The sequence below is a fragment of the Mandrillus leucophaeus genome, unplaced genomic scaffold (assembly GCF_000951045.1).
Source record: "Mandrillus leucophaeus isolate KB7577 unplaced genomic scaffold, Mleu.le_1.0 Scaffold229, whole genome shotgun sequence".
NCBI lineage: Eukaryota > Metazoa > Chordata > Mammalia > Primates > Cercopithecidae > Mandrillus > Mandrillus leucophaeus.
Genome location: NW_012102354.1, coordinates 1816900 through 1841219, shown reverse-complemented (window position 1 = coordinate 1841219; position 24320 = coordinate 1816900). Strand labels below are relative to the sequence as shown.

The 24320-nt window shown below is 41.0% G+C and overlaps 1 pseudogene; it reads left to right on the top strand.

Moving 5' to 3' along the window:
* Window positions 1–20060: 20060 nt before the first annotated feature.
* LOC105540855 lies at window positions 20061–21382 on the top strand (annotated as a pseudogene).
* Window positions 21383–24320: the final 2938 nt, after the last annotated feature.

Genomic DNA, 24320 nt, shown 5'->3' with positions numbered 1-24320 from the left:
ACATTCTTTTCCTTCCACATTCTTTTCCTTCCACATTCTTTTCCTTCCACATTCTTTTCCTTCCCGATGCTGAACTAGGAATCAGGAGACTCAATCCTAGACCTTGTTCTGCTGCAATCTGGCTGTGTGGCCTTAGGGAAATCATTCATTTCTCTGAGCCCTTTCTGAAGCACATGTAAATTGTGCGAGTTTAACTATATGCTCATGAATGTGCTTTTCCATTCTAACTTACTTTGACTCTATGATTCTCTCTATTCAAAGCCCATCCTTGAGACCTCTCCATAGCAAAAGTAGTGGGGAGGGTGTGCAAGGCAAAGGAGAGGAGGAGGGTTCTGCATTTGAACAGCTGCCAAGCTCACAGCAGGGTTGTAATATGCCTGTGTTGCTCCCCAGAGACAAGGACTGGGCTTAAAGAATAGCCCAGGGGCTGACATAATACAAAGAGGCAGAAGCATTTTGCTGCAAGCTCCACAGAGCCCATTTCATTTTTAATACTGCAAGCAAACCCATGACGTGCAATTCTGCCTCACACTCCCGAGGTGGAGAGAGCCTCCTGTCTTGGGAGGCAGAGATGCTTTTAGAGCATGAGTTCAGAACGCCTGGTTCCCAGGAGTCACTGATGATAATCAAATAGCATAAGATAAGCTTGCTTTTGAAAATATGCAAAGTTTGATTTGTGTAGATTAAAAGGGCTATTTTATTAAATGATCTTCGAATTTTTTTTTTTTTTTTTTTTTTTTTTTGAGACGGAGTCTCACTCTGTTGCCCAGGCTGTAGTGTAGTGGCCGGATCTCAGCTCACTGCAAGCTCCGCCTCCGGGGTTTACGCCATTCTCCTGCCTCAGCCTCCCAAGTAGCTGGGACTACAGGTGCCTGCCACCTCGCTCGGCTAGTTTTTTGTATTTTTTAGTAGAGACAGGGTTTCACCGGGTTAGCCAGGATGGTCTCAATCTCCTGACCTTGTGATCCGCCCGTCTCGGCCTCCCAAAGTGCTGGGATTACAGGCTTGAGCCACCGATCTTTGAATTTTTAATTGTATTTTAATATACAATGTTCTCATACATAAGAAAAATATAACAAGGCGGGTAGCCAAAATAAGATTTGCCTTGTATTGATAATTGTCGAAACTGGGTGACTGGGTACATGTGGGTTCACTATACTATTGTCTTTACTTTTGTATCTGTTTGAAATGTTGCATACTGAATTTTTAAAATAGAATGAATTTGGTCAATTTAAAATGTACCCAAATTGGATTTTTCAAATGTATTTCTAAGTTCCATTGAAAAACCAGGTATCTGCATAGGTCAGGGGTTAGTAAATTATAGCCCATGGGCCAAATCTGGTGTCCTACCTGCTTTTGTAAACAAAGTTTTATTGAAATACAGATAGGCTTATGTTTTTATATATCATCTCTAGGTGCTTTTGTACTATGATACCAAAGTTGAATAGTTACACACCATTCAATAAAGACTATATGGCCCATGTAGCCAAAAATGTACTCATATGCCTTTACAGAAAAAAATGGCTGACCCCCTAATCTATAGATTGTAGTGTAAACAGCCTTTGGCATATGTGAATTGTGGAGACAACACATACCCAGTTCTAATCCTAATACCTTAGACCGGACCATGATACCAAACATCCAACAGACAAAACAGCTAGTCTGGGGTGTCATAACAATACTTTGTCATAATGGTAACAGTCCATATCTGTACCTATACAGTAGCCACTTAGCCACATGTGATTGTAACATTAAGCATTTTGAACATGGCCAGGGAGACTGAGAAACTGAATTTTTAATTGTATTCCATTTTAATTAATTTAAATGTAAATACCCACATATAGCTAGTGACTACCATATTGGACAGCACAGAGCTAGAATTTTGATGCTTTAGCCAGTGAGTGGTGTTCTGGTAAAAGTTTAATAACAAGGTGGGCGCATGCATACACACGTCCCCCTCGATTTGTAACGTTTGCCAAGTTTGCTGATTTCCGTGGTGTAAATACTCCCACTATGGCAGATTTCAAACCACTGATGTGATGTCACCAAATGCTGAGTTGAGAGATACACAGGATTGGTGCTCATGGGCCAATGCCAGCTGGCTGCAACAAACCAATGTCTAGCCTTCTGTTTTGGGGATACAGGCTTCTTAGTCACGCATGATAAAACATGTAAGGTGGCAAAGAAGCTCAGATAAGCCAGAAGTGAGCAGAAATACCAGATTCATTTGTGGCTCTAAATGAAGGCAGGAAAAGAAAACATAAACGAAGAGCACAACTACTCAAAAAGGGAGTTCTACTAAGGAAGAAAGTGTAATCCAAAGGGGCAGCACAGGGAAGAAAGCTCGATTTCTACAGAATAGCCTCCTTCCAAATAAGCCTCATCTTTTCGAGGAATATCTATGCCAAGCAGGATATCTTTCCGTACATCTCAGATTTTCAGTGCCCGAGAGGACCAAGAACAATGTTACCTTCAAGCATGGTAACATGCTTGAAGATTCACATGAAATTTATCATTAGGAATAGAAGGCATCCCAGCAGCCATCCTGCTTCAAACCTACAGTCATGAAAAGGACCAAATTGTAAAGGGAGATAACAAAGGTAAAGACTTACAAACAAGCACACCTCCTCAAGGGAATTCATCACTGACTCAAAATAGAAGCAGAGATCTTACAAGCTAGCAAATTCTGGGATCCTATTTTTCTTATTCCAAAGTCATATAGCCTAGACACTTGTATTCTTGGAGTGCACTTTCACAAAAGGAGCCAGCCACTCAGCTTAGGCACTATTTTAAGATGGGGAAACAGAAGAGAATTTAAGCTACATAGCACAGGACACAGTGGAAGGAGAGAAAAGAAAAGGATGAGCTTGGTGGAAAGAAGAAGGGTGAGGAGAAAAATTGAGGAACAGCGGAACCAGAAGTAAGCCAAAGCAAAACTAAATACCGGCAAATACTATAGAGGACACTAAAGACTCAAGGCACCAGAAGAGAGGAAGGAGAGAGGGAGGGAGGGAGGGAAGGAAGGAGGGAAATCAGTGTAGCATTCAATAAATATTTACTAAGCTGCAATCAACAAGCTAGCTGCTGTGCCGCAGAGACAAGGTAAATCGTGCCCAGCCCCAGAGCCCTGTGTGCACACTCATGAAAGAACATGTGCACGTGTGTGATAGTGTGATGGCTGTGATAGGGAAGGGGAAATTTTGTTGATTTTTAATTTCTAATTTTGATTTTTGTGCGTACACAGTAGGTGTATATATTTACAAAGTACCTGAGATGTTTTGATACAGGTATGCAATGTGTAATAATCACATCATGGAAGATAGGGTATCCATCCCCTCAAGCATTTATCCTTTGTGTTACAAACAATACAATTATACTCTTTTAGTTATTTGTAAATGTACAATCAAATTATTATTGACTATTGTTGCCCTGTTTTGCTAGCAAATATTAAGTTTTATTGATTCTAATTATTTTTTGGGGGGAGGGGGTAGGAGAAAGGGGAAATTTTGGAAGCAGGATCTCTAATCAGCAGAATCAGGGAAGTCTTCTTAGAAGAAATGTCATCATCTAGAGTGATGAATGAGTGAGCAGGAGTGAACCCGAAGAATGAGTGAGCAGGAACTAACCAGGATAAGATATGGGAAGATCACTCCAGATAGCCAGAATGGCATATTTAAAGGCCTAGGGCCAAAGAATGCCTAGTCCACTGGTGTGGGGGCCATACATCCCTGTTTGCCTGGATTGGTCCTGGTTTGTTCTTACAGTCCAGGTGTAATTATCAATACCTAACTATCAATAGACAGTCTCAAAAAGTGTCCCTTATGTGGTCTCTGGCAGAACTTGGAAGGGAACCTAAAGGGACAGAGTGACCACCTCCCCCAACCACCTGTTTTCTGCAGCAAAAGGAATCCATGCTGAGGTCCCAGGGCCTGGTGATGGTGCAGTGTGTGTGCTGGAAAGATAGACAGGCCAGCATGAAGTGTGGTGAGCTGAATTAAGGATAGGTCCTGACAGTATGGAGAAACAAACAGGAAAAGAAAGACTGGGGAGAGGCAAGTATTTCAAAAAGCCAGAACCAAATACAATAGCTAAACCCCTGATTCTCCCAGAAACTTGTTTGAAAGTGCCTCCCGGCAAAACCATAGAGAAACTTTAGTGCTATCGACCAGTTAGCACATGATTTTGACCCTTCATCTAAATTACTTGGAACAAAGTTACAGGGGAATTTAATTGTAGAAAATGGACAAAGAGAGTCAGATCCAGAATCCCTCCCCCAAAAACACATCACAAGTGGAGAAGCCAGAGGGGAGCTGAAATTCCTAAAATGTTCTGTTGCCATCACAACAAAAGAGACTATAACTTCTTTATTACTACAGCAGGCAATTATTTGAGTGCTCTTTGAGCCCCTTTGTGAGTTGGAGTTGATGGAACAATAATGAAAAAAAGACAATTCTTTTATCACCAGAAAATAAGTGCTAGTTTTCAAATAGCATTTACACATCTCAATGCCTGGATGATATTTTTCAGTGACCACCATAGGACTTAGAAAGAGAAGTTATATCAGACTGCTCAAGGTGACACACAGCTGGTCTTGTCCCTGGTTTCATGTGGGTAGAGCTGACCTAAAGAGACTGAGATAGGACATGAGCTACCCAGGATTGTCCTGGGTCAGTGGGTCCTAACTCTCCCTCAGCAAGACAGGAAGCCAGAGACTCTTACCTTTAGCACCTGTGTTTGCGTTCCCGCTGAACATTCTGTGGCATCACCTCTCCCATCCCAGGTTCCTAGTGCCCATATGTTCTACGATCTTGGTTCTATGGAGTTCCCAAGTTATTGCCACAATCACTGGGAAAGTGACCAGTGTCAACCAACATCAATGGCTGGTCCCACCAGTTGCCATTATTCAACTAAATTCTACTAATTTTGACCTGTTCTGCCTACGTGAGCTCTCATATTTCCATTAGGACCCAGGAGCGATTTGGATAGCTGGGTGTCCTTACAGAGAAATCTGAATTAGTCAAAATATTCAAGAAGAGAGAACTGTTCACTCCAGTTCTCTATGGAATCGAGTTCTCTCTGAATCAAGAATCAAGTTGGACTCTGTTAAACAGAGGATTCAAAACCAGTGCCAGAATTACAATAGGCTGTGGCATAATGGAAGATGAGGGGGAGACCTTCATTGCCTATTGTTTATGCCCGAAACCATGGACTCTTAGAACATTAAAGCTTTAAAATATAGTTTGGAAGTCATCTAGTTCAGCCCGTTCATTTTACAGATAAACTGAATCTAGGGATATGGAGTTACCCAAATGGTGTATCTTATTATAGCAAAAGGATATTTGTTACAAGGGGAATGGCATATATGAGAGACAGAGATGGGTCCCACCTTCTGATGCTTCTGATGACTGTCAAGATCTCTTCTCTTTTGCTGTACAGTTATTTATCAAAGGACTAACATGTGGTCCCCAATATTCATGCAAGAAGGGAGGCACAGAGACTGGTATTCAAATAGAGAAGGGACTTAATGAATACTGGGTCACTCATTCAAGAATCTCTTAGAACTTTTTCTATTTGGGTCAAGGTTATATTTTCTACAGGGATGGAAGATTGGTGGTGGGATGCGAAACTGGTCCTGGTCACCTCTTGTCGAGTCCAAGAAAAAGACAAATTGTTTCTTGTATCCAGAGCAGGTAAGGTATGGCCAGTAAAATTACAATTCGATGAAATTCAAGCAATAGCAAACTTTTGTAATTTGCTGCTACACTGCAACATGAACTAACATCACTATGAGAAATGAGAGGAAAGCCAGCACAGTGGCTCATGCCTGTAATCCCAGCACTTTGAGAAGCTGAGACAGGAGAATCACTTCACCCCAGGAGTTTGAGATCAGACTGGGCAACACAGGGAAACCTCTTATCGACCAAAAACAAAAAAAATTTAAAATAGCTGGGCATGGTGGCACAGGCCTGTGGTCCCAGCTACTTAGGAGGCTCAGGTAGAAGGATCACTTGGGCCCAAGAGTTCGAGGCCATAGTAAGCCATGATCATGCCACTAGATTACGGCCTGTGCGACAGAGCAAGATCTTATCTCAGAAAAATAAAAAAAGACAGGGATTAAAACGGTAAATTAAAAAATAGAAAGCTAAAAGGAAAAATAACAGGGTTCTATGTTCTCAATTTTGCGGATACTTCACATTTAATGACTCTTTGAACTAAGAACCAGGCCGATTTTCCTGGTTAAAAATGCCTACTTAAACAAAAGTGCCCTGCAGACATGAGTTATCATGGCTAATATCAAGTTTGTTGGCATAAAAGCTACAAAAACCATGACCAACCTGGCAGACACCTCAGAGAGAAGTCACAGTTAAAGAGATACAGCCTAGGAAACCAAAATGTATTTTCAAAATAATTTCGCTTGTGTTTATCAAACACTGAATGGGGACATGGTTCATAAAATTCCCTTTCCCTCCCCATCCACTTTCCTCTCATGGGCAGTTCACAGAGTGCCTCTCTAATCCAAACCTTTCAAAAAACTCTCCTCCCACCTCTGTTACAAGAATCTTATTTCCCTCATCACTTTATGGTGACCTTGATGATTCATTTAACCCAGTCTTTATTTTTTAGCCCTAACATCTTGGTATCATCGTAGGATGATGTCCAATCAGCCTACGATTCCTAATATCCAGGTATCATTCCATGGAGACTGAGCCAGAGATGGCCTGAGGTCTGTCTCTATACTCCAAATCAGTCCCCCATTTCAGCTGGAGACTCTGATCTGGCTAATAGGTCTCAGCTCGCTCTTTCACTGAGAAGTTGTTCATTCCCAGACACTCTCCAGTCTCCCATGCAAATAGATTATCAGCAAGCACAACCCACCTTTCCTTAGGACTCATCTGAACCCTAGAGTAAGAGTTTAATCTCAAGTCAAGATCCCTTCTACTTAGAAGAAGTCTCCGTAGGGAGGCAGTGCAATGCCGTGAAGAGGTCAGCTGTCAGCCTCACGAAGACCAGGGTTTTAATGCAGATCTGTCATTTTCTATAAAATCAGATTAATAATATCGACCTTTCAGAGTTGTTGTGAGGATAAAAATGAAATAGTAGATGTAAAATACTCAGCAAGGATATCTGTTATTTTTATTTTTCATTATCATCTTGGTCACTCTAGGGACTGGCAGCTACACTGGCTTTGCTCCCATCAATATCATTTATCAGTTGCATTCCACATCTCATCTCCATAAATGGCTCCTCATCTACCCTCCCAAGTGGCTCATGTATATTTTCTATCTCCCCTTGTTCCAGGGCTCACTGTCTCCCACTTCAATCACTGATAAATATGTGTGTAAGGTCATGATGATCTGCCTGCTATACCTGCACTGACACTAACCCTCAGCAGTTATATGTCCATGAAAAGGAAGTCACAGGGCTGGGCGCGGTGGCTCATGCCTGTAATCCCAGCACTTTGGGAGGCCGAGGCGGGCAGATCACCTGAGGTCAGGAGTTCGAGACCAGCCTGGCCAACATGGTGAAATCCCATCTCTACAAAAATTAGCCGGGCATGGTGGTGGGTGCCTGTAATCATAGCCATTCGAGAGGCTGAGGCAGGAGAATTGCTTGAACCCAGGAGGCGGAGGATGCAGTGAGCCAAGGGCCACTACACTCCAGCCTGGGTGACAGAGCAAGACTCAAAAAAACAGAAAAAAGGAGGTCGCCCTTATCCCTTTTCCCCAAGGCCCAGAGCATCTGCTTGCTCCCTAAGTCATTGAAATTGCCTTGGTTTTGAATGGAGGTTTGTCAAAATCTTCATGAAGTGCTCATATGAAATTCCATTATCAAGAGGCTTGTCTGGAAATGACAATGGTAATGAAAAACATGGAATAAAGTATCAAAGCTCAATTTTTTAGCAGTCAAGATTATATTTTTTCATTAAATTAAGGCTGCAAAGCAAAAAAAAAAAAAAGATAATTAATCAGACTTATAATGAGAAATTACAGATAACATATTCCTGTTCAAAGTAACCAAAAGTATGGATACTCAGAGAAAAAAATTGTGATGTAGAGGAATCTGGAGGAGCTGCCTCTGTGGGGCATTTAAATTGTCATCTCTTCCCACAAAAAGTCAGCCTCCTCAGCACTCCTCAGAGTCAACCTTTGAATCAGTGTCAGAGCAGCAACCGACATCTCTGACCTCCAGGAGAAATTCAGGGAGCTCAACAACAAAGAGTCCCATAAGAGAAGCTCCAGAGGACAATATCTGGGCTTGCCAAGCATGTTACTTATTCCTCTGCTCAGAACCCGCCAGGGGCTCCTGCCATCTATTGTAGCAAGGCCTAGCTGCTCAGCTTGGCAAGCAAGGTTCTCTCCAAACCTGCACAGGCCTGCTTTCGCCACCTGGGCTCCCACTGCTCCCCACCAATACCCTCTCTGAGGACTAAACCAATTGCTTCCCCATGTCACGCTCGTTCCCACCACCTCCCCTTCGTCCATGCTGTGTCCACAACCACCTTTTCCAACCTTCACTGATGCCTCATGTCTCCAAATTCTCAAGGCACTGATGTCTTTATTTGTTCCAGGTCAAATACATTTACATTTCTGTTTACATTTCTGTATACCCTGTAGTTCCTGCCACAGGCTGGATTCATAACAAGTGTTCAATAAATGTCATTGAGCGGTTAACTTTCTTCTGGGCAAAGAGAGTTGAATGTAAATGAATATATTTCTTGGCAAAAGTTAAGATAAAAAAAGGAAAAGAACATTCAATGAATACTGACAAGGAACTACATTGTGCTTTTCATGTTATCTCAGAAATTCTTCACAATAATTCTATGAGATTATTTTTTAATCTGTAAAATGGGGTAGCACAACGTTCTGAGGAGGTTAAGAAACTCTACCAAGGGTATACAATTTGTGATAAACAGAGCATAATTTAAACTCAAGTCAATCTGACTCCAGAGCATATGCTCATTCCAAGAGTTTTTATGATTTCCACCACTGTCATTATGGCCATGTCCACCTGCAAAAGGGCTGAGCCATTTAGCTGTAGAGAGACTTTTCATGGTCACTCTCTGCATCTTTGCAGGCCACAGGCCTCAGGTAAACAACTGCAGACACAAATCTATCCACAGCAAGGCACAAGCCTTCACATTTTTCTTGACCTCTTCTCCAGAAGGGTCAATAAAACAGGCCAAGAGCACCAGTTCTTTGGGCCCCTTCCCACATGTCTATGCTCCTCCTACCTTTGGTCAACTCACTGATTAGGACAATGGTGAAGAAAGACTTGGGTCATTCAAATACACAATAACTAAAGGGTAGTATGAGAAAAAGGAGACTCCTTTCTCTACCGCATCCTAGCCATGTGTCCCTGGGTAAATCTCTTCATTTTTCTGAGATTCAGCTGTCTCATCAGTAACATAAGATTCTTTGAGACTCCACAAGATGGTGTGACTCTAAGTGTTACATAAGTGTGGAAAAATTAAGACCCTAGTTCAATTTTACCTCTTTTGGAGAAGGGATTCAGCCAAATAATCAAAGTTCATTCTAAAGGACAATTTAAGGGTAAAATTATAACTCTTGCACAAATATAAAACATAAAAGGAACCTGTGTCAAATATTTTATATGACCTATTAATTGATGAGAGAACAGTAAAATGTTACACTCAATGTAAATAATACAAAGAACATATAGACAAACAGGAATACTAAAATAAATTTTAAAATAGATGTGGTTAATATCCACATGGCAATAATGCATTGCATTTCATGAGAAAAGAATCATTGGCATTATGCTTAGGTTCTATTATACAATTTAAAGAGATTTAAAAACCACTTATAAACAATGAGAGGAATAGACCATTATAGCATCAGATAATCCAGATGAGTATGCTAGACAACACCTAGAATCCCATAGAATACCCAGTAATCTCTCTTTTATTCTGTTTTTTTTTGGGGGGGGGGAGGAGTTATTGCAAAGTCTTTTATACAATTAACATATATCCTATCTTTCTCAGATTGCATTCCATGGGAGAAGCAGGAAAACAGTGATAAAGTCAACAATGAAAGAGAAGAAATTGAGCTGAACAGTCAGAGCCTTATAAGCCAGACCTGGCTTCTCTGATTTTACAGGACATCCTCTATTCAGTGGGCATGCTGTGGCGAGAATCCACACCAGGTCAGTAGTCTTGGGCACCTAAGCCTTCTTCCCATGTCTTAAAACAATCCTTCCTGAAAGAGGTACTCAGGAATGGTTTGCGATTAGGTCCCTGTAACATAATTTTTTTTAAATCATAGCATTGCCCAGGGAAGAGAAACATCAGTATCACCTGGGAGAATGGTAGAAATGCAGATTCTAGGCCATGGCTCTAATGTCCTGAATTAGCATCTGCATTTTTCATGATTTCCATGCGATTTGTATGAAAATACGTGTTTGAGAAGCCATGATTTAATTAAAATATCACAGCACTCCCACTAATTAAGTAACTGTGCCATCTTGATCAAGTCAATTCACTTTATGGGCCTCAGTTTCCTCACTGTAAACTGAGTGGCTGGGTCCTCAGTTAAGGCTGGGTCCCTGGCCTTGAAGATCCCCTCCTGGTCTCTGAATTCATTTTCTAAAGATCTCTCTCTCTGATGTCAGGCTCCAAGGCCAATGTCATGCCACCTACCTCTGGAGCTTCAGTCACGCAGAGATTTAGCTAAGTCATGCTTACATTTTCCTCTGTGTCCTTCTCTGGGAAAAATAAATTGACACAGTGACTCTAATGACATTATCCCTCTGTCTGGAGTACCAGCAATGTGCCAGGATTCCCTGAGAACTGAATGAGTAAGAAATTGCACCATCTGCTTTCACGTCAGGAATTTCCACAGTTTTGCTCCCTGATGGAGTGTATTGCCTTTTAAATCCCAAAATAATCAATTCTGACAAGAAAAAGTCAGATATCCTTTTCAAATTATGAAAACACACACAACACTCACAAATCTCCTGATAACCTGATATAAGGAGAAAGAATTATCCACTTATTTTTAACTTATTTGTTTTCTTCAAGCAAGCCTGCTTGTTCTGCAGGGAACCTCTGACCTCAGGGCTACCCAGAAGAGCACAGAACTTTACAAAGCCCTCTCCCCACCATGACAACCTACAGCCCCCTCTGTAGTGGGCCAGAACTGCACTAGGTCCATGTTTATAGGGAGGGGTGGGGTGGGGAGTAGTCTGTAAGGAGACTTCCACATTTGGATGCAAATAGTGCTACTTACATGCAGATGAGGTATTTTCCACTATTGTCCTTTACTACATGAACACGGGTACTACCCCAGGATGTGTTCCCAGTTGAACTCCAATGCCTGTCTGAAATCTATGTAGGGCACAAAGATTCTGAACCACTGGGCTCCACAGCGATATTTCAGCTCTCACTGCACTACAAGCACTACCACACTCACCAAGAGAAACTAGCCTGCAGCCATTTCCCACTTCTGTTCATTCAGCTCCCAACTCTGCCCCTGGGTACCAGAACCCTCCTGCTACTGCACTGATCTCTTCTCTCTCCCCAGAGTATTCAACTATTCACTGGGAATTTGTGGAACACCGATTCTCTGCCAAGTCCTGTACCCAGAAGCTCAGGCTTTGGTGGTAAGCAAGACAGATACAGTCTTAGATCTCTCATGAAGCTCAGAGTTTGTTGGGACGCACAAATGTTACACGGATAGACACCCAAGTCACTTCAATACATCATTTCAGACTAAAACAGTGAGGCCTGATCCAGTCCTGACATTGAAGCAGCCTTCCATGGTGGATTCATTTCCTGAACAAAGTATTTCTCCCCATATCCCACAATTTCTTAGAGTAACTCTCCCCTATACAGTCAAAGGAATTCTATACTCTAAAAAATGAACCGAATTTTTATAATAAGAATACAAAGACAAAGAAACAGTCCATTCACAGATTTTGAGTTCCAAAATACACTTTTAAATCTGCTATAAGAGCAAACTGACTTGGAAACCAAAGCTTTCATTGGCAAGAGCTGGGTTTCTGGAGAAGTAAGAGCTTTCTGAGTTCTCAAAACCTACATTTGAGGATCAATCAGAAAACATTGAAGGAATCAGAGTATCAGATTACTCCATGATAATGCTTCAAAAGGAGAATAATTGAAGAATGAATGCACAAATTTACGTGGTCCCAGGGGTTAGCTGTAAGAGGGAAAGTCAGCATATTTCGTGGATGTCTTATGACCAGGAAAAGCAACATGTTCACAGAGGTTGGGTGGTGGACTGCCCTGCTACGGAGGATATGAGAACATTCTTAAGTCTCTGTTGACAATGATCACCCCTCCATGGTCAGATAAGATGGCACACCTTGATAGAAGCCAGAAGGACAGACACTATGACTGGAGATAAACCTAAAAGCAGTCACAGAAATAAACACTATGTGGCTAGAGACCAAGGACTTGATATCCCCCCAAATGCCTTAACACTTTGCAAGCACCCCCATGAATCAGATGTATCCCCAGGGAGACCCAAAGGTGAGAAGAAGCATCCCAAATGACTAAAATTAATTCTGGAATTACAGAGAAAATCTTGGAAGTGATTGGGTTTAATGGATTAGCAAGATTGTGGGGGTGTTCCCCACCATTAGACAAAACAAGGCTTAAAAGTAAGAAAGCTGAGAAACTGAATATACAGCAGTTCATATGTGTTGCACACCTGAGTTATGTGGGTTAAACAGAGGACATCTACTACACTTCTCTGAAATGTGACATTAAACAGGGACATACTAGAAAAGTAGATATTTGCAGGGGGATCAAATTCTGAGCGGGAACAGCACAAATGATTTTGAGGTCCTTAATCAATGCAGGATTTGCTTAGCCTAAGAATCAATGGTCAGTGAGTCTGGAACGGTGTGAGTTTTGGCATAGCATGAGACAGGCTCCACATCAGGCAGAGGTTTTTTCTTTTTTTTTCAGATGATGTCTTGCCCTGTTGCCCAGGCTAGAATGCAGTGCCTCCTCCTCCTGGGTTCAAGAGATTATCTTTCGTCAGCCTCCCAGGTAGCTGGGATTACAGGTATATGCCACCATGCCCAGCTAATTTTTTTTTAAGTACAGATGGGGTTTCGCCATGATACGCCAGGCTGGTCTTGAACTCCTGACATCAGATGACCCTCCCAAAGTGTTGGGACTACAGGAATGAGCCACTGCACCCAGGCTGAGGTTTCTTGCTAAAAAGTTTGGACCTCGTCATCAGAGCAAGCAATGGGGAGGCACTATAGAGTTGTAAACAAGGGAGTTATATACTATCAGCCATATGTTTTCACAAGACGATTCACTGATTTAAAAACTTCATCCTCTGCTGCAATCAACCCCACCACCCACATCCTCGCACACATTCATCTGCCCCAAAGGTTCTCCTAGTTCACTGCCCCATGTTCCAGGACTCCTTTCTCGCTCAGCTGGTGGGCTTACCCCCCTTTCTACAGAGCATTTCCTGCCCGTGGTCTTTATTTCTCAATTTCTCAATGAGATTACTTTAGAAGTTAAGATGAGAGTATCAGCTGCCATTATTACATATAATAATATTTTGGTCAGAAACCAGAGAATGACCTCATATTGCCCAGTTAATTACCCCTAGTCCCTCCCAACAAAGTTCTAGGAAGGTATTCACAGAAAACAAATGCAGAATGGAAATCAGGGTACCATTTTATTCTCAGCTGCATAAGAATGCTCTATGCTTGTGCATAGCTCTAATTAAAGGCTGAGTTGGATCAATGTTCAAGGTCAAAGAAAGGAGCCCTATTTACTCTCTCCCTTTTCTAAATATTACAACAAAGATACTCATACTAACAAGTGCGAATGAGATAAACAGCTGAGACCATTAAAAAGGGTAAAAAGATTGGGTGCTGATCTTTTTAGACATAATTAACCTCACTCCACCCCTCCCTTTGAAGCTAATCAAAGTCTCAGGCTTTGACCAATCACCTGAGCAGAAGGGAGATGAAACCGCAAACCCGACAAGGAGAGAGGTAAAAGTATTCAACCCCATCTTTGTTGCCAAACTTGGCATTATAGCTTAATCCATTGGATTGATAGGCTAATCCAATATCAGTCACAAAATGTGGCTGTCACCCTTGAGGGAAGAGCCAAAAAACTCTTGGGAAAATCTTGTTCAAAAAACCATTGTGTGAATCAGATTAGAAGACAGGCTCATCATCAGTTCACTGCTGGTTAAAATCGTGTCCTTGGTGCATTGCCTCACCTGTGAAAATCTGCATTTTGAAAAAGGACTGCAGGTGGAGGCTCAAAGGAATTCATTGCTATCCTTGCAAAGCCAAGCAGGAAGAAAAGCCCACGTAGGACACATGTTTGACCAGGGGGGTTTTCAAGAGCCTCTCAAAAATCACATACCATAGATTACTTTCATCTTTCTTTTCATCTCTTCATTGTTCTTTTCAGGCTAGATCTGAGAAAATTTAAAAGAAAAGCTGATTCAAGGAAAAAAAAATCATAAAATATTTCACTATCATTGCTACCAATCAAGCATGACCAAAGTTCAAACTTTATTCCCAGGTTTTCCCCAAAATGTTATCTCAAACACTGGTTTGTAGTCTGTTTTCTACCATTTAACAGCAAAAAGTTAAAGAGAATATTACTTTTTTTTCTAGGGGAAAACAATAGATTGCTACATCTTATAAATCAGATTTTAAAAAATGAAGACTATGGATGTGATCACTTAAATGCCAGCTGAAGTAGAGAAAAATGAGAGAGGGAAATTTTCTAGTCACAGGAGTGGTAGACTTTCTTCTTCTGAGTCAGCCATGCTGAGGGACGTTCCTAGTCACTGCCAGATGCCATCATTCCCTGGCCCTCCTACGGGAACCTTGAAATGATCATTTGAACATGATGGCAAAGAGTGGCGGGAGCGTAGTGGTCCCATCTTGATCTCAGAGGAGGCTGCAACATTTCTTACTCTCAGAGATTGCAACATTTCCTACCAATTGTCTTGCAAAAAAAAAAAAAAAGATACAAAATTATGCAAAAGTGACAAGAACAAAGAGAAACAAAAAGAAAATCCACTTTCAGCAAAACTGGAAGACAGTTAAAACCTCAGATCCCTGCCTTGAATGTTTGTGTCCCTCCAAAATTCATGCTGAAACTTAATCTCCAATGCAACAGTATTAAGAGGTGGGGGCTTTAGGGGGTGATTAGGTCATGAGGGCTCCTCCCTTGTGAATAGGATTAAGAACATTTTTCAATGGAGGAAACTAGCTTGGCCTAGTTTGCCCTTCCAGCTTCTATCATGTGAGAACACAGCAACGAAGCATCATCTTCGAAGCAAAGACTGGGCCTTCACCAAGCATCAGACCTACTTGTGCCTTAATCTCAGACTTCCCAGCCTCCACACTGTGAGAAATAGATTTCTGTTATTTATAAATTACCCAGTCTTGGGCATTTTGTTATAGTAACACAACAGACTAAGATAAAAACTGATACTGAGTGTGGGATGTTGTTATAATAAATAACTAAAAATGTGGATGGATGTGCCTTTGGAACCGGGTAATGGGCAGAGGCTGGAAGAGTTTGGAGGAACAGGCAAGAAAAAGCCTGAATTGCTGTGAATGGAGCATTGAGGGAGATTCTGGTGAGGGCTCAGAAGAGGAGAGTTGTAGAAAAAGCCTCATTTCTCTCAGATTATCTAAGTGGTTGTGAACAGAATGTTGGTAGAAATAAAGACACTAAAGACCATTCTAATGAGGTCTTAGATGGAAATAAGTATTAACATATGATATTGGAGACTGAACGAAAGGCCATCCTTGTTATAAAGTGGCAAAGACCGAATTGTGTCCTTGACTGAATGGTGTCTTTGTCCTAGTGTTTTGTGGAAGATGAAACTTAAGAGTGAAGAACTAGGATACTGGGCAGAAGAAATCTCTAAACAAAGTATTGAAGGGGCTGCATGGCTGTTACTTCACTACTTATAGTAAAATGCAGAAAGAGAAAAACTAAAGGCACAATTTTTAACCAAAAGGGATGCTGAACTTAATTGGGAAATTCTCAGCCTGTAAAGTAAAAATGAGAAAACACATTCTGGAGAGAACACCAAGGATGTAGCTAAGCAAACATTTTGATAGGGAGATTAGTATAAATAGAAGAAAGTTGGGTGCTTTCATCAAGATGATGGAAGAATGACCTGAAAGGTATTTTGGAGATGTTTGAGGCTACCACTCTCACCATAGGTCAGAGTACCAGGGCTTTGAAAGCAGAATGGTTTCAAGGGGTGAGCCAAGGGTAGCATGGGACTTGGGACTTGCTGCCTAGAGCCACCCCAAGTTTCTGCTCCACACATGCTAATGCAGCAATCCTTAGCTACCCTGGGTGTGGCTTGGGCTGCCATTCCAGAGGGCACAAGCTATAAGCCTTAGTGGTGTCCACAGGTACTGATTCTGCAGGTGCAGAGTGCACAAGTTGAGGAGGCATGGTTACCACCACCTAGATTCCAAATGGTGCCTTGGAGAGAGCTGGGGCGCAGGCAGAGAACTTCCACAGAGATGGGCCACCACAGAGCATCCCCATTAAGGCAATGCCCATTACAGCTATGGGGTCAGGGCCACTGCAGAGAGCCTCCACTAAGAGGATTCCCTATGAAGCCTTAGGGGTGTGGCTTCCCCCAAGACTGAACAACTGTAGATCCACCAATGTCCAAGTGTAGCCCAAGAGAGCTACAGGTTCTAGGCCTCAACCCATGAGAGCTATAGCATGGACTGTACCCAGCAATGCCATGGAACAGAGTCCCCTGAAGCCTTGGGAACACAATCCCCATCCAAGTATCTAAAAATTAGGACATGGAGTCAGAGATTATTTTTGAGCCCCAAGATTTAATGCTGTTTGCCTTGTTAGGTTTTAGACTTAAGTGGGACTTGTTACCCCTTTTTTCCTTCCTACTTCTCCCAGTTAGAATGAGCATGTCTATCCTATGCCTGTTCCAACATTGTATCTTGGAAGCATATAGCTTGTTTGATTTCATAGGCTCACAGCTGGAGGGGAATTTGCCCCAGAATGAATAATACCTTGAGTCTCAGCCATATCTGATTTAGATGATATTTAGATAAGACTCTGAACTTCAGACTTTTGAATTCAATCTGCAATGAGTTAAGACTTTAGGGGCTACTGAGATAGAAAGAATGTGTTTTGATTATGTGAAGGACTTGAACTTTGGGGGGCCAGGGGTGAAATGCTATGGTTTGAAAGTCTGTCTGCCTCCAAATATCATGTTCAAACTTAATCTCCAATGCAGCAGTATTAAGTGGTAAAGCCTTTAGGAGGTGATTAGGTCATGAGAGCTCCTCTTTTGTGAATGAAATTAAGGCCTTTGAAGGGGCTTTATACAGCATTTGACCCTTTTTGCCCTTTTGTTTCTTTGGCTATGTGAAGACACAGCATTAGTCCCCTCCAGAGGGCATAGCAACAAAAAGCTATCATGGAAGCAGAGACCAGAGAGACCAGACTCTCACCAGACACTGAACCTGCCAGTGCCTTGATCCTAGACTTCCCAGACTCCAGACTATGAGATACAAATTTCCATCATCTATAAATTACCCAGTCTCAAGTATTCTGTGATAGCAGCACAGACAGACACCGATATAGACACCACCTCTCCCTACAAAAATTCAAGAGCTGCAAACAACAATTGTAATTTAGAAGAGGCCATGCAGGAAGGAGCCGGAAAACAGATTCCAGAGAGAAAGACTAAACTGCAGCTTCCAAAAAGTGTGAAACAACATATACTCCTTGAAAGTGAGGGGCACACACTGTGATGCCAATTTTAGTTTGTAATAGGAAGAACGGGGATATGCAAACTGAGGGTATACCTGTGAGATCCAAGAAACAGGGGAAGCTGGGATAAATGAAGAAACATATGTTTTCCATCTGTGTCTATGGCATCAGAAGAAGATAGAGAAATGTATTTAAAATAATAGTAAATTAAAAGTAATAGAGCTATCTTCATTGAGTGAAGACTAAATGAAATTACACACAAAATCCTGGATCATAGAAAAAAATAACTAATCTGAATAGCCTTGCTCCTCCCTTACACATCTAGTGGGTCAAGAAATGTTTGCCTCTTTTAAAACTGAGTAATTTTTTAAAAAAGCATAGAATTTATACAAAGATAAGAGGAGAAAAAAGAAAAGAATAAAGAAAAGCAAATGCTTTCTAAAGAAAAGCAAAGAATATAGAACAGTGCCACGGAGAAAAGGAAAATTGTAATAGAAATTTAAAAGAACTAAAAAACAATGTTCTCTGTTAGACATGAACACAAAGCTCATATGCAAGAACTCAAGGAAGAAAGAGCAAAACAGGAAGAGCTAATTATGGGCTGGAAGCATTCAGAAAAGAAGAAAAAAAAATAGAGCCTACACAGAAATAAAAGCAAAATTAGAAGGAGCAAAAGGGAAAATAAACACCAGTTAACACAGTATGAGACATAAAAAGGAGACATGAAGGAAAGAAAAAAAAAAGTGGAAATAAAGTTTAAAAGATTTCAGAGAAGGAAATTGATATGGAAGACAGTTAAAGGATATCCAGAATAAAGAATGAGAATGTCCAAAAAAGAGCAAAGAAAAACTGAAAGACTTAATATACAAATGGACAATATCAAGACCATATATACAAACACAACTATGACCTACACTCTGCAGTGACCAGGGAACCAAATAACAACCCCTGTAGGAACTGGCCCAAAACAGCTAGGACTTAGTCAAGAACTGTCAGCTTCCTTAATTCTGTGTTCTCCTCCACCCCTGCAACCCTCCCCACCCACTTCCAATTAAGAACAGCCTGAGAAAGTCAAATACACTCCCCAAACCAATCACAAAACACACCACTTCTAGTTAGGCAACTGTCTAGGTTAAACAACAACAACAACAACAATAGAGTCACAAAGTCAAGAGGGAAAATAGCCTGGCCTCACATTTCTTTGTAGCAATGTTCAGTGGTAGAAGAGAGTAGCACAACACCTATGAAACCTTCTGAAAAGAAGGTGAGATCCAAGGATTTTTATATTCTTTGAAACTGTGATTTAGGTTTAAATAAAATGGACAAATTGGATTATTTGCATAAGCCCTCTTATTTGCAAGAGGAATCTACTAGAAGCCAAACACCATCCAACCAAAAGATTACTAGAAAAGTTATGACAAAAAGACAAATAAAACAAAGACCCCTTTGCTTAAATGGATTACCAAACTTAAAACAAATGCCAAGTGAAGTGGCAGAACAAAATGCGAATGTTATATGCCCTGACAATGCAGAATTATTATAACTAACAAAAATCAACAGAGGAAGAAAAAAAGATGAGAGGCATGGTAGATACAGTGATTCTGCTGAGGATAAAGGATAAGCTTTAAAAAAATCAAATCAAAGACCTAATTATATAGAACAATACAAAAGCAAATAGTAAGAAGATAATATAATTGTAGTACCAGGAGGCAGAGCAGGAAACAGAGAGGAAAAGATATGCCCTCATTCTATCCATTGGCCATAGGAGAAAATCAATAGGTACTAAATAAAGAAATAGAGGATTGGGATGTTATATTTGTTATACTAATAAATGTGAAAGAGTTAAACCCACCTCTTTATAAAGACATTCAGAATATACCACAACATAAAATTGAATTCTGTGCTGAATATAGATTCTCATAAAAGCTGAAAATAATAGAATGGACAAAAGCATGTTAGGCAAATGCATACATAAAGAAGAAAATCACAATCTGAATATTATACAAAATTAAATTCAGGCTAAGAAGTATTTAACAAGTCAGGGAAGGGTATTTTATAGTACCATTGGGTACAAATTTCGATGAGGATAAAATAATGTGAATATATATGAGCTCTAGAGTAATACAAAGCAAAATCTTTAGGACATTCAAAGTGAAGTAGAGAGAAAAATCACATCAGGCTACAGAGTTAGTGGACAGGTTTACATTGGGTTCATAGTGGCGTCATGCACGCAGACTCCCTCGAGTTCCTCTAAGTTCTTACAGGATTGCTTTGCCTGTTGATCTGAGATTTGCACAGTTCCATAAGAATGGCCCTTGTGGATAAGCACAAGGTGAAGAGGCAGTGATTGGACAGAATCTGTGAAGGTATCCGCCCCCAGGTCCTGAACAGCCCCGGGCACCACACCCCCTGTGGTGCTGCTGGACCACCGCAACTGCACCGTGGACATGCCCATCCTGAAGGACCTGGCCACTGTGGCCTTCTCTTATGTACAGTCCACGCAGGAGATCCACCATAAGGTTTTAAATGAAGCCGTGGGCGCCATGACATGCCGCAAAATCACCTTCGCCAGGGAGGACCTGGAGAAGTTCAAGGCCCTGAAAGTGACTGTTGCGGATAGGCACTGGCCATGACAATGTGGACATCAAGGCTGCCTGTGAGCTCGGGATTGCTGTGTGCAACATCCGTTCCGAGCCAAGGAAGAAACAGCCAACTCCACCATCTGCCACATTCTCAATCTGTACCAGAGGAACCGTGGCTATACTAGGCACTGCGGGAAGGCACGCGGGTACAGAGCATGGAGCAGAGGTGGATCAGGAGTGGCCAGCATCCCTGGGAAGACGCTGGGCCTCATCCGCTTCAGTGGCACGGAGTAGGCGATTGCAGTTCAAGCCAAGGCCTTCGGATTCAGTGTCTTATTTTATAACCCCTACTTGCAGGATGGGATAGAGCAGCCCCTGGGCCTGCAGAGGGTCTATGCCCTGCAGGATTTGCTGTATCAGAGTGACCACCTCTCCATGCACTGCAGTTTCAGTGAACATAACCACAACCTCACTAATGACTTTACTATAAATCAGATGAGGGAGGGAGAATTCCTTGTGAAGGCAGCCCGTGGTAACTTGGTGGACAAGAAAGCCTTAGGACAGGCCCCCAAGGAAAGCAGGATAGAGGGGCAACCCTCGACATGCAGGAATCAGAGCCCTTTAGCTTTATTCAGCGTCGTTGAAAGATGTACCGAATTTCATCTGTACTCCCCATACTGCCTGGTACAGAGAGCAGGCGTCGCTGGAGATGAGAGGCAGCTGCCACCGAGATCTGCTGAGCCATCACAGGTTGCATTCAGAAAGCTTAAGAAACTGTGTGAACAAGGAATTCTTTGTCACATCAGCGCCTTGGTCAGTAATAGAACAGCAAGCAATTCATCTCGAGCTCAATGGTGCCACATACAGATATCCGCCAGGCATCGTGGGCGTGGCTCCAGGAGCTCTCCCTGCAGCCAAGGAAGGGATCATCCTTGGAGGCATCCCAGTGACTCACAACCTCCACACAGTGGCACATCCTTCCCAAGCTCCCTCTCCCAACCGGCCCACAAAACACAGGGACAATTGAGAGCACCCCAATGCGCAATAGCGGAGAATGCCAAAAGGTAATCCTTCTGATACACTTGGGACCAAGAGACAGTGAAAAAATAGATGAAATAAAATAATTTGACAGTCTTTTTAACTGATTCTGGACATATGCATCATTGATGTTGCAGTGTTAAAACTACAAGAGCTAGAAAACTGAAAATGTCATCTGCTTACGGAAGTGCTGAAAGACTAGGATGTGATTTATTAACAACCAGCTTCTGTTATTGTGTGTTAAGTTTTTCATCTGTCCATCAAATCACACAAAATAAACAGAGCTTTTTCCTTTGTCAGTCCCTTGGGCATAGCAGGTCCTGACACCCTGTTCTAGAATGTTGCATCAGGAGTTCAAACATCAAAATAAAAAATATTAAGAGGAAATCCTTATCCTGTGACTCTGGTCCCTTCAGTCTACAGGGGCTGGTTACCTCTTTTTGCTAATAGGAAGATTGCATTACTACAAAATAGCGAGAAAACTGTTTGACTGTGGTAGACACTCGATGCACAGGATTGAAGACAGTACAGGCTCCTGTTCAGAGAAGTGTCTCTCACATCTGAAATGCATACCGAGCAGACAAGTTGGTTGTTCAGTAAAACCCTCTAATGATGCAAAAACAGTGTTGAGTTTCACAAGCTGTTTGTACTCAAATATATTTTCTCAGTTTCAGATCCTCTACTATTTTATTGAGTGGAAAGACTTGAACTAAAAGGTTTAAGAAGATCATGTTGCATTTCCTTATGTCTCAGGAAACACTTTTTCTGGTAACTTGTCAGATTGTCCATGAGCAAACCTACTTTTTTAGATACCGATAAAGTCTTCTTTTCTTCATGTGATACTTCATACAAGAACACTTCAGATGTGTTAGATGTGACTGACTAACAAATCCTATTAGATCTATGTCAACTAGTTACATGTTCTATTCATAGTCTTCTGTGAATCATTTGCCTTTCTGTTTAAAAGGATGGCCTATTTTGAGCCTTTGTATACGTACATTCCTGTTTTTTTAACCAAAGAGATTTTAAAATTGTCCTAAACAGAAAAATAATGGTTATCGGAAGTGTGTTTTGTTTTAGTGTGAGTTGCCATTACTGTATTTATTGTAAAGCTGGACATTTAGCATTCACTGCCGTTTTCAGTAAAAATTAAATAATACAGTGTCTTAGAGCTGACAAACAGCTCATACGCAAAATAGATAAGGAATGCCTATTTTTATATTGGATTGCTAAATAATAAACAACCTAATATAAAAATAGGTAAGGAGCTTACACAGTCACTTAACAAAAAGAATATTCAAATGGCTTTTAAACATATGAAATTTACCTAACCTTATGAGCTCCTTATGAAAATGTAAGTTAAAAATACAATGAGATGTGACTTTATTCCCATCAGTGTAGCTAAAATTAGAAAGGTCAACACCACCAAGCACTGGTGAGAATGAGGAGGAACAGGAACATTCATATCCCGCTGTTGGAAGAATCAACTCGCACAACCACTTTGAAATCTGTTAGTGCTTTTTTTTTTTTTTTTTTAAACAATGCAATGCCTAAATCTGTACCAAAAGAAATGGACCACACACACACACACACACAAACCCCAAATGAATGTCTGAGAATATTCATAGCAGCATTATTCATAAAAACCCAAATATCCATTAACAGAGGATGGATAAATTTTGGTGTATTCATATAATACTACAGAACAATCAAAATTAGTGAATTGCTGCTACATATAACAGTATGTATGAATCTGATTATAGCTCTTTCAGAGAAGCTAAACACAAAAGTATACATACTTTATGCATATCAATGGCAACACATGATTTCATTTATACAGTATATGAGCACTAGCAAAACTAAGTTATGATTTTCAAAGTTGGGATGGTGGTTGCTTTGAAGAATTTGGAGGGGGAGTGATTGGAGAGCTATAGAAAATGTTCCTGGGATGCTGTTACAAGGGCATTCACCTTTTCATAAGTTAGCTGGGCTACACACTTTTGATTTGCGCATTTTTCAGCATGCATCCCATACTTCAATTTAAAATTTCATTTTCAAAAGAAAAAAACTTCAATAGTCAAAAGTATTTTTAAGTTTATTTCTATCGGATTGAGCCACTGGAATTGCAGAGTTTATTACAACAGCTAAAACTATCCTAATTACTACAGAACTTTAGAGGTCATCAACAATTATTTTTACAGATAAGTCAACTGTGGCCTAGAAAATTAAGGGACTTAACCAATGTCACAGAGCTAGTTAGTGACAAGCTCTGGTCTATTAGCCTCCAAATCCAGTTGCTTTTTCTTTTTCACTATGTTTCACTGCCTCAACTTCATGTGCACACCACTTAACACTCTCATCCCACTTGGCTCCCAATAAACAAACCATAATAACAGAAAGTGATATCTACCCACTCAGCAGACAATTTCATATGATAGTACCTACTGAAATTGCTTCTGAAATTACCTAAATGTCTTCCTGTAAACCTTAGTAATTGAGTTTGGCACATAACATACTTTGAAAAAGAAAATACTTTTCCCAAATCGAACACTTCATTAGTTAATTCCAAGTGTTTTGCTACCCCTAAATCATGCATCTATTTTGCAGTTTTTGTAACCTATTAGCGTTGTGATGGATTAGATGTTTTAATTAAGCCAAATGATGTCCTATAATGTCCCTAAAGAGTGGTATGAATGGAAAACTTTAAAATAAACACATCTGGACAAAAATCAAATGTATGAACAAAGAAAATCATATGTTTTAGCCACTCAAAAGAGCAAACTACAGAACCTGAAGAATTTTTTAAGAGAACGTAGTAGCATTTCTGTGCGTTTGTCTTCCAGTGAAAATCTCAGCCAGTCCTAGGCAGCTGTCCTCAGTTTTCAGCTTAAGTGAGACACCCACTGGAGGCTAAGGGAGTGGCAGAAGAGAACCGAATCCCACATTCA